At 39.1% G+C, this 12,092-nt stretch overlaps 1 protein-coding gene across 2 annotated transcripts in view; it reads right to left on the reverse strand.

The window, feature by feature from the left end:
• Positions 1-12,092, reverse strand: part of htr4 (5-hydroxytryptamine receptor 4) — a 159,372-nt gene that overhangs the window by 51,248 nt on the left and 96,032 nt on the right. The gene's annotated exons all lie outside the window — the stretch shown is intronic.

Genomic DNA, 12,092 nt, shown 5'->3' on the forward strand with positions numbered 1-12,092 from the left:
GGGGGGGGGGGGGGGGATGCTGTGGTAACTGAGAAGGCCAGGATTGATAGAGTGACTAAAAGGGCTGGAAAAATGATGGGAGAGTTAAAAACAGTGGATCAGGTATATGATCATCATATGGTAAAAATGTCTGAAAAAAATAACAAGGGACACGGGTCACCCTCTTCATGGTAATCTGACTGGCAGGGTTATGGAGTGTAGTGGTAGGTTAAGACCTCAAACCCAACACCGGTCTCCTGGGTTACAGTCCTATGTTTGTTTGACCCTTTCTACTTCCTCGTCTGCTCCTGTAGTAATTATTATGGCCACTAGGGTCGCCGCCTAATAACAAATGTAAATAGGTGTCGTTAAGGTGCTTGCACAGTTAACCAACATGGCCGTTTTTTGGGGTAAGGGACCGTCGAGAAAAAAAAAGGGTGAACATTAGAAAAAGTTATAGATAGAAAAATGTAAGGTACAATCCCAAAGATCTGTGTTTCACTGTCTTTGTTGATGCCTAAGGCAATACGTGGTAATAGTTTGGATTTCTCTTCCCAGAGATCCAAACAGTGGCGTGGTAGAGTTGGATTATGTAGCAGTAACTTCCACAGCCTCTGTTCCACAATACCATAAGAGTTTTTGTACATGTCAACATGTTGAAGTCCTGCAAGAGAGTCTGTTACCAGCAGTATTTGGGCCGGGTCTAAAAACGCCCGTGTACATGTGGCCTCAGTCGCTCTATTTCTGTCCCTGGTTTCCTTTTTTAATGAGCTCTTTTGGCAAGACAAGAAGGCGCTCGCTGCCAAGTATGTATTTGCAAAAATGCTAAACACCAACAATTAAGCACTTGAACATTTTTTAACAATCAAATGTCTCCCTCGCTTTCTGCTCATGTCTCTGTCTTGCTTTGAATCCCTCTCTCATTGACTCTCTCTGCCTCATTTTGTTAACTTCATATCTGTATCCCTTCTGTAAGCTCTCTCTCTGGTCCATCATCTTAATTTCTACTTTAACCTCCACCTTTCAACCTTTTATCCTTTTTTAAATCGGCAATTCTCACCATTTATGTCTCCATTTCTAAAGCTTATCTGATATCTGAAAATTGAGTAAAACCTAACAAGAGGACAATAACTGCCCTGGCATTATCACAGTCCACCCAAAAGCCTGAGACTAATTTCCTCTTCTTAGGACTGTTAGTCAAATTTTCAGATGGCCTTGGCTTCTGCAGATGGGACATTCAGTGTCTCAGCTACTACGGCCCATCAATTGTCCCCCCATGACATTTATTTGTCCTTTGAGAGAGAGTGGACAACTTCTGTGTTTCGGAGGTCATAGAAGCTCTAGTTCAAATTAAAGAAAAGGCAAAAAAGCTGACAAAAGAAACTGACAAATTACAAAAAACTTTGGGCCCTTTTTTGAAGCATTACTCTCACCAAAATGCAACCTAGGGTGTTTTTGTGAGTGTACACAAGTCAAACTGTTGCATTATTAGGACGCAAACACATTTTTATAAACTCTGTGTACATGCTCAAGTTAATGCTTAGAGCTCCTGATGATACTTTGAGCAAAGTTTTGCTTGTTGTTAAACCTTAGTGTTTTGAAAATGTTGATTTTGATGCTATCATATAAAGGCCCATAGCACTCCCAATCAAAATCTGACCAAAAACAAAATTACGGTGAATCTTAAAAGTGGCGTTTCCGTCGTTATTATGCGTTTAAATTAAAGTTTGACTCTGGTCCATTCACAAAAAAAAACCAAGGTTGCATTTGGCGAGAGTTACGCTTGAGTTTATAGTAAGAAATTTTATAAAGGAACATGTTGCATGTAGAGTGACCTAGTTAGTTACAACAGTTGTCTCTGACAACCAGTCGAGTACATTATAAGAAATGTTCTGGTGGGTGCAGCAACAAATCCCTGACAAAGTCACTAACGTAATGCTTCCAACTTGAAAAAAAATATTGTTTGAATGCTCAAAGCAATTAAATACAAGAGTAAAACAACATAACTTTAAGTTTTTAAACACAGCAAAGTTGGAAGAACTATTCCCAACTCGTAAAATGGCACAATTACATATTCAGACATGTGTTTGTGAATCTTTAAGGAACATTTAAATTCAACAACCCATTTCTTTCAGTCCTTCTGACCCAGATCTGTCTCTTCTTTTGTCCACTTTCACTCCCCCCCCCTGTTTTACACTCTCTTCATGTGTTTTGCCCTGCTTGCTATATTTCTCTCTTTGACGCCAAAAACCAAGCAGCCTGGACTTGTACAACAGGATTATTTTGAATAAGAACTTTTTAAATTCATGTCTCTCCCTCACTTAATTTATAACATATTCAATAATACACTTAGACACATCTGCTCTGACTTTGTGTATATATATATATATATATAAAATATGTATGTGTGTGTGTGTGTGTGTGTGTACGCGTGCGTGTGTGTGTGTGTAAGCTTGATATCAAACACTGCAGCAGGAAACAGCATGCTGTCATGCAGCGATATGGCTCAGGCGAAGCTGGCTCTAAACAGCATAAATGGAATAGCATGCATCATAGAGGAATAATGAGCACAGGGAGAGGGAGAAGGAGCGAGAGAGATGCAGCGTGAAAAGAGAGGAAGCAGAGCTGGGCAAGAATAGGAAAAGAGGAAGAGAGAGATGGCATTGAAGGAATGTTTAAGACCATAAAGAAAAAAAGGGAAGAAAATAAGCAGAAAGAGATGAAAGAAGTAGAAGAAGGAGGACAGGAAACAGAGGAAGGAACTAGAGGATAATAAACAGACTCTGTTCCCAAAAGAGAAAGAGAGGAAGAGAAAGAGAGATGGGTATTAAAAGCTCAAATGGCAAATGCTGCATTGCTCACTGTAACACATCCTCTACATCTGCAATTGTACCTGTCCTGGTCAATGACTGTGTTTGTGTGTGCGTGTGTGTATGTATGTGTGCATATGTGTGTGTGTGTGTGCACGCACACATACTGATCGCACAGAACTGTTCCAGTGTGATAGGAAACAGATGAAGTCAACCAAGCGAGCCACTTAGACCTCCACCCTTTTGTGTGTCTGTGTTTGTGCTTCTGTGTGCCATTGCACTTCTTACAGATGTGTGTGCGTGTGCATCCATGTCATGCATCAGTGTGTTTAGGATTTTGTTTTTGCGTGCAAGGGCAGAAATGCAATTATTTATTCAGAATATTTGTATGTGTAGTATGTGTAGTGTGTATCAATTGTGCTACACATATGAGCTTGCCTTGCCATTTCCTATTGAACCACTAGGGTCTTTTTCTACAAGGAAGCCAGTACTGGATCATTTTAAACAAACCTCATAAGGTAATTTTGCTCATCTTACTCTTTAAAAAAAACACTTAGCCTTCTGGTCACTAAGGGATGAAGTTGTATGGAACTTTGCTTAAAACTCTTTGTTCTATTACTAATGGCAACAGTAGAAATTGTCTCACCTCAACAAATCCAACAAACTAAGAGGAGATCGAAGGAGCTGTCAGTCACTTCCAGTCAGGAACGCCACCACAGCCTTGAGACGAGGTCTAATCAGGCGACGTAAGTGAAAACACCAGTGGAAGCTTAAAATGGTACATAAGTCACTCCAAATGGCAAAGATGTGTCCACTCCCTTCTGCCTCTCTTGCTTTACTTGCTTTTAAGGCACAGACACTTAATGTGTGTCAGCACTCTCGTCAAGCCGAATAAACAGCAGCAGCCGGCTGCTATTTTCAACTAACAAGCTCTAATAAACCCACAAAGCTTTTTTAGTTTTAGTTTTGTTTTTCAGAAACTGGCTGGTGAAGAAAGTGAAAGATCTAGCAGCTTAAAAGGCTCATAGAGTCTCAAGAGTTGATGGACACCACACCATCATGCTTTTCTGAGTTCTATGTACCAAAGTGCTTAACCCTCCTGGTGTCTTTGGCTCAAATTTGAACCTGTTTCAAAAAGTTTCTATGTTAGAAATTTGCGTTTCTTTGAAACAAATTTTCCCAAAAAAGTAATGTGGATGTTCCCTACAACATCCCTCACAAATTAAATAAATTATCAGTTCACTACTTTCATTGAATTTGGGTGTTTTTGGTCAATTTAATAGCATTTGGAGGACAAATAATTGATAAAATAACTTGTGTGAGAAATGTATAAAAAAAAGAAAAATATTTAAAATGTGAACAAATGTAATAAAGTGACAAAATGTGAAAAAGTGACAAATGTAAATACAAAAAAGGTTTCAAAATTTGGGTTTCAAAGGCTCAGAAAAAGTCGACAAACGTTGAAAAAGTGACAAAAACATTTGGGGAAAGACAAAAACGGCCAAAAAAGACAACCAAAACGTTCTCTTTCATTTGAATGTGCAGGTCGGCGAGAAGACAACACGAGGGTTAAAGAGACAATTCCTTTAGCTTTAATACTCTTATCCAAACACTTTATTATTCATAAAAACACTAGTTTGATGATTTGATTATATATTAATCCTCCAACTCCCAAACATATCCTCTCCAGAAGACCTGACTTTCCACATTTTTCTAACCTTTGCTCATCCTCAGATGGTCGACTCAACCTGCTGCAGCAGTATTAAAGCTAATCCAGTTCATGCCTATTGTCAGGCACTGTTGATATTTTGCTGCCTCCCCTGCTACGGTCCTACCTCATTACCTTCTCGCGGTGCGTGGCATTTTGCAGCCAGCAGTAATTTGGAGGAGGCTGTGTGTGCTGTGTGTGGTCTGCATGTGCTGTGGCATTAGAAAAGGTCAAGAGGCCCATTCTATTTGAATTGCCAAAATAGACGTGTTGAAAGGTTGCAAATGGATTCCAGCACAAGTATGAATTCTTGAATTTTCTGAATATAAATGTCCATATACAAAAAACACACATGCACAAAAGCATTGTATGCACACACACACACACACACACACACACACACACACACACACACACACACACACAAACATTGACCTGGGAAAGATTAGAAGCAGACGTAGCGCGGTTGAATGGCAGCGTGTCCTGACCATGGGCACTCCCCGTTTCCTTTTGATCTACAAAATATGTCTCTCTGTTTATTTCTGACATTTTTATTCAGACATTATTTATATGGAAGTTGGTTTCTGAGAACAGCCAAACCCAAAGTATGTTGTTGTTTTCAACGTTCCAACGCTGCTGCGGAACATCAGATTTAGTCTTCACCTAAACCCTGAGAAGGTTGAAATCCTCCTTACTGCCTACTTAGGTTTAGACATCCTCCATTACGTTAAAACATAAAGCAGCTTTGTACACACAAATCACAAAAACAAATGAGTTGGGTCGTACTATTAAAAGGCATTATGTACAGTTGTATATAATTCAGATTTTTGCAGTAGATACTGTACACAACTAATTTACTAACATCATTTGCACCAATGAGAACTGGTACAAGGCGTATGCTAACACAGCAGCCAGTTCCCATGAACCAGTTGTTTGAAAAGCTACTCAAAGTTAAGCATCGTGTAACAGTTTGCCTCACACCAAACAGCATGGGAAAGGTGCATCACGCAAAATATAAGGGCCGTTCTGATATCTGCCGAGGTGAATACAGCCTAACCCTGCCTACTTCTGGTTAGTTCTGCTAATTCTGATTTAATAAAATGTTATCAGACCCACATATCAGCTTGTAAACAAGTCTCCAGTTGTTTTGTTATGACTGAGTAGCTCTCAAAATGCTCTACTTGTGATCTGTTGCTAATTTTAGTTAACAAAAGACTGTATGTGAGTCTCTCTGACTTCTAAACGCCACTATCAGCCACACGTGTTCTGTACAGAATAAGCCTTTAAGTCAGACAAATGGCAATTATAATCCCTCCGATTCAAAATCAATAAAAAGTTTGTATAAAACAACGTCATGTTGAGCCGATTCTGAACCAATCAGCTGTTAAATCAGCTGAGAGGCCGGCGTTTCCCAGCATGCTCTACTTGGTCTTGCAGTCGGTGAAAGGCAACTGCGGCCGCCTAGATCTCGTGATGTGATCATTGTCCTCGTGTGCATGACGTAAGAGTAAGTCAAGATCAAGTCGGACACAAATCTAACCAGCATGCAACTGGCGGCGATCGCCGGTGATCGATTATGTGCAGACCTGGCTCATCTCTAACGAGACGATTTTCCTACGATAACTTACGGAACTGTTCACGAGAATACGCTGAACATAAATGCTCCAAATTGAGGAAACACAAACCCTACTTTACAAAAAGAAAATCATATCAAAGTTTTTGCTTTTCAATCATTTCCTGTGCTGTCTAGTGAACACTCTCCCATTTCTATAGTGCATTATTTGTCCATAAACATTACAAACAGAATAAGGCAAATGTAATGTGTCAAAGTATAAATAAAATCAGTACCGAGGGACATTTGGCACTTTGCACTTTGACAGCTGTCTACTACCTTTTTTTGTGGCGCTCATAAAACCATGAATAAACTCAAACAGATTCATTTAAAAATTAAGTGTGCTAATATTGAATATTCAGAAACAAATAAGTCAGATCATCAAAATGACAACTGGTCTTCCTGCAGTACTACTCTGAGACACAAACAAACAAAACAGCTGATGACGATCAGCTAATGCATGTACTCTATGTCTGCAGCGTGCTGCCTGCACTAATACTCTGCTCCATCAACAAGGGAGAACATTAGAGTTGATCAGGGCGACAGCGCAATTTCAAGAAGGTCAGGGAAAACAAATACAGAACATAATACTATTACAACACTATTTCATAAGTGTTTGAATCCTTTTTTAAACTGGTGTTTATTTCATTCTGTTTGTTTTTATTTGTTTTACATTGTATTGTCTTATTGTTGAAATTTTTAGTCTTGCTTAATTACTTTATTTGATTTATTTGATTTTTTATTTCTGTTTTCATATTTCATGTGTGTTTTACCTTTGTTCTGTAAAGCACTTTGGGCTGCATGCTTGCATGAAAGATGCTATGTATAAATAGTTGAGTTACAAGAAGTTTAGTAGTAGAAGTAGTAGGAGTTTAGTCTCTGGGATAGCTTGAACTATTAACCCATGTGTTGTCCTGTCAAAATCGAAAATTAATTAATTTTTATCAATGTTATTCATTTTTCACATGTTTTTGTCCCTTTTTTCAAAAGGGAAATTTTGATGCTTTTTTTAATGTTTGTCCCTTTTTAACTCTGTAACACTAACTTATTAACTTTAGTTTTACAGTTATTTTTGGAATTTGTGATCAATAAACCTAATTTATAGGAAATTATACCTAATGTTTGGGTTAGAAAAACAGAAATTAGAAAGTATTTGGATTAAATTTAAGGAATGGATGTTGATGGATAATCAGACTGGAATATGTCAACTTTTACTCAATACTATTTCAAAAGCACTTCAATATGCTTTTCAAATGCTAGAAAATTTAAAGAGACCTCCCAAAATTAATGAAAGAAGAGATTTGTACTAGCCAATCAGTGTGGAATCAATCATGTTATTTTGGGTAAATACAATTGGGTAGTTAAAAAGAACATTGATATGGGAAAATGGGTCAACATGAGGGTTCAACCCAACACAGAGTGGTTTGGATCACCTTGATTCTTTTTTTGTCTTTAGGGGTTAGCCAGCTGATCAGACTGATTTGATCCACCTGGTGCTGGTGGAGCCAGGTGGAGGCTGTCAAATGCAGCTAATTAGGCCACATGTTAGGACAGAAGACACAACTCACTCTGGCTCTCGGTGATAACGATGAACAACCACACCTTTAGTTGTAGGAAACTGGGGGCAACGCTGAAATACACGCTAACACTGCCTAAACAGTAAGCCCCATCCTGTCAGTCATCAGCATCTGCTCCCTTTCTTTTTCAAAAATGCAATCAATGTTGGCATGTTTGGACCCTTTTGGTGACAAATGACAAGAGAGGGGGCTGAGTCTCATGCAGAGAAGCAGCCTAAAGGAGACAATGAAATGCTGAATGAATGCAGGCACCGTATTAAAGCAAGAAGCCATATAGAAGGGCTCTGCTTCTGTCTTCATCCTGTTGTGTCTTCAAAGTCACCCAGCCCACCCTCGCTCCATTTCTCTTTCTGACTCTATACGGCAGCTTTTGGTGATGCACTTTACGCTTGAGTTTATGACTGTCTCACTGAGTCCTTCACATAACCGCTGTGTTAAAATCATTTCATTTTATTCGCAGTTGACTCATCTCCTCTTTCTCATCCTTTCTTTATCCTCTTCGCAGCACTCGTCTCTAACTTTGTTCACACATCTATCAATAAAGTCAAAGCAACATTCATCCTGCATTCCAAAATTGAATGCACTACATAATTACCGATATCTACTCCCACTGTACATCTGTAATAATGTCAGATGTTACATTATTGCAATGATTCAAACTTTGTAACGGCAATCAAATTATCAAAACCAACGATGTGTGATTAACGGGAGGATTAGACCAGTTTTCCTGGCAATACAATTAATGAATTTAGAAACACAGTGAATTTAGAAACTTAAAGTCTTAAAGTCAGTAGATTTTTGGATTTTAGATTTGCATTTTTCTTTTAAGAGAGTATGCCATTTATTTGAAAAAAATAATAATTATAAAATAATAACAATGTATAAAAACTATATTTAAAGGTCCCATATTAGGCACATTTTCAGATTGTATTTTGGGTTTCTACTAGAACATGTTTACATGTTTTAAAAACATTTGTGTAAAAAACACACTATCCTTCTCATACTGTCTGTCTGAACACACCTGTATTCACCCTCTGTCTGAAATAATCCGTTTTGGCGCCTGTGTCTTTAAGAGTGGCTACAGAAAAAAGCCCAGTGTGCTCTGATTGGTCAGCGGTTGCGGGTCTTCTGCATTTGCACTCTCAGAGTCTCTGCACCATCATTGCAGCCGGGTAATGACTATAACAGCGTTCCACCTCTATATAGTTTAGATGTGCCATCACAACTGTGATTGAGCGCTTTGATACTTTCACAGTATTGTTACAGCACCTCAACCCGCAATATAATGATAAAGACATGGAAATCTCACTTTTTACAATATGGGATCTTTAAACTCTTTCTAGAACTGTCTTTATTTCTGTGTCTAGCTATTTTCCTCTCTCCCAAAGTCACCTTGTCTAGCGCTCTCTAGTCACCCATTGCCAGACCTTCCTCCAGAGCGCTGCAGAGGAAAAACTGGCTAGTCCACACAGCATTCCGGGATGGGAGAATAACGTGCTCTGGTTTATTGGCATTTCTTTAAACCAATCACAATCGTCTTGGTCCACGCTGTGTGCAGGACAACGGCACGGTGCCTTTGCGAAAGAGCCTCAGGAAGGTAAGTGTTTTGGTGGAATGTTCACATAAATAATTTGATCGTCGGTTCTAGCTGGGAGAATGTTTTGGTTTCACCCGGAGTATAGAATGCCAACACAAAGAAAGTGGAAGGTGAGGGACATTCGGTAGATATCCACTGGAACTACCCCGTAAAGGAAACGTTGTCGATAGACAAAGAGCTCTCAGTTTTAACGCTGTTGTTTTCTCAATCCAAATGTCTCCGTGTATGTTAGCCTCTTCACTGAACCGACTGCCTCTTTGTTGGAACATCCTACTTGTGGCGGTTCTGGTATTATTAGTCTTAATTCATTTCCATTCAGCCCTTTTCAGCATCTACAGCTGACAGTGGGTGAATAAGAAGCCTTTTCCTGCAGCTGTTCACTTGTTTTCTATGTTCTCTCACTTGATTCTTCTTTGTCTTCTCTGTTTTATTCTCCATTTCCCGTTCTTTTCTCTTGGCATCGCTCTCTTTTCTCTCTCGTTCTCTCTCGCATACACAAGCTTGTGTTGTCGCCTGTCAGCCAACCTCTTAAAGTCGAAAAACACCGGAGGCAACAGTTTTTTTTTCAAGTCAGCTTGAAGTGATGTTTAAAGCTGACTTATTTCTACGGTTTTCAGCTTGTTTTTTTGTTACATTTCAGTGTTTTTGTGTTTTTATTTTGAGTTTTAGCAAAGTTTTAGTTTCAGTGACCGCCTGACTTGCTTCAAGGTCTGTTGAGTAAAAGGCAAACTGAGACGTGGATGAGGAAAAGGTAATAGGGCTTTCACAGAACCGACATTTTGACATGTCCCAGTTGGAAAAACACAGGTATGAATGAATGATGGCTGAATTCCACATAAGTAAACAACTAATAAATGGAATCTTTTTTTTGTCACAATACCAAACATGGCAGAATTTCCTCAACAACTGACAAAGTCAAAACAGTCAACACAAGGGAAAAGACGGTTCCACCATCACAAGCACCACGGGTCCCAAGACAAGCAGGCAGACTTTTTGTTTTTCCATTGATTTTTACGCCATGTTGTGTTTCTGTAACGCTCTGTCAACAGCTCAACGGAGCATTTCATTTTTTGGGTCAGGAAATACATTGAATGCTGTTGAATGCAGTGACAGTATTTGCCTGCGGAAAGAACATGCGCACATAAAATGGAAATGTGATTAAAATGTTTGTCCTTTTCCCCTTCTTAATTATTTTATATTGTGGATTCAATGATTTCTCATTGTTCCCTTCTGTGTTTATGCTCTTTCTCTTCCAGTGATGCAGTCAACAGATGCTTCTTTTTAGAGATTCCTCAGAATAATAATAACAATAATATTACTGATAATAATAATATACCAGCAAAAATGTGTTTACTATCCTAGTCTGTTATTGTCTTGTTTGGCTCTTTTCTTATACAATCAGTTTGATTTAGAATACTGGAAGCTACAATCAGCAGCCCCCCCCCCCCCCCCCCCCCCCCCCTCAAATGCATAAACATGTTGGAAGGGATTTCTTCATGAGCCTTTCACTCAGTTGTCACCAGATGCTCAGAAAACTTTGGGTCTGTGTGGTAGGAGCAGTATCAGTCCAGCACAATCATCACCAAATCCGATTACCCTGTTAGTGGTGGTATTGATTGTTTGTGGGGAAAATGTGATTAATCCCTCATAAGAAATAATCTATTGATTTGCTGGTGTGAAGACCAACACTCACACGACATTGTCTCTTTCTCATTTGAGTAACTGACATGTAATAGTATAATGGGGCTTAGGGCCAATTGCAAGGTAAAGTGGTCATGGCAAAAGTCTTTTCCCTGGCAAATTGCACACTGGGTATAATGGTGCACACCATTCAACGGCCTCTACAAAACGTCATTTATGGCGTTCCACTTGGTTGTCTATGCAAAAACTGATGGTGGTGGGGTGAAGAAAGAGCGCTTGAGAGAGAAGCTTGCCTACTTTCCCACCTCAGCGTATCTGTCCGGCCCCTTCATTAACCCTGGTGTTGTCCTCCCAAGTCAAAAACTGACAGGAATTTGACATTTTCGTCCCTTTTTAACCTAATATTTGAGTTAAAGAAGAATAAATTATAAATTATTTTGACTAATAGCTAAGATCAGAGGAATGTTCAGATGAGTTTAATCAGGAATGAAATTGATCAATTGTATTTGCAAAGAGTGTTGTAAAGGATTCAATACATTTTTTGTGGTAATTTGGTTAACAAGAAACCCATATTTCATATATAGAAATTGTTTTAAAGGGGCCAAATTTGACTCAAAGACAACAGAAGGGTTAAACTCATCTGTTTAGTAAAGTTACAAAAAGAGGTGGTAGTCAGCACCACCAATCCCAGTGTCAGAGGGAAGGGAAGTTTCAGATGTTGTTCAACAAAGGCACAACTAAGTTCTTTACCTGTCCCTGGATCACCCCACATCCACCTCCAAAAAGATCCCAGTTTTTCCAGTTTTCCATCACAAAAAGGGCAGATCATAACCCATTGCTCAATTCATAATGTCAGAAAGTGGGTAAAGCGGTGAAGAGTAAGCGTGATGCTTCATGCTTCAACAACTTAAATAACATTTCTTCCAAAGCGACACAAGGCAGTGCCTTCCTTAAAGACAATCAGAGACCAAGAAATCTGATGTAAAGAAAAACAGAGAATTGTTCAGATCCAGACACGATATGTGTTTGTGCTTGCAAATATTTGTCCTTCTGCATATGCTGCTTTCTGTTTGTGTTCATGTGTTATAGTTTCTCTTCAGAGCGTAAAACATACAATGCCAGAAGCACTGGAAGCCGAGGCTTTAAAATCAATTCTACTTTGAAAGTT

This window comes from Etheostoma cragini, chromosome 10 (assembly GCF_013103735.1).
Source record: "Etheostoma cragini isolate CJK2018 chromosome 10, CSU_Ecrag_1.0, whole genome shotgun sequence".
NCBI classification, from domain to species: Eukaryota; Metazoa; Chordata; class Actinopteri; order Perciformes; family Percidae; genus Etheostoma; species Etheostoma cragini.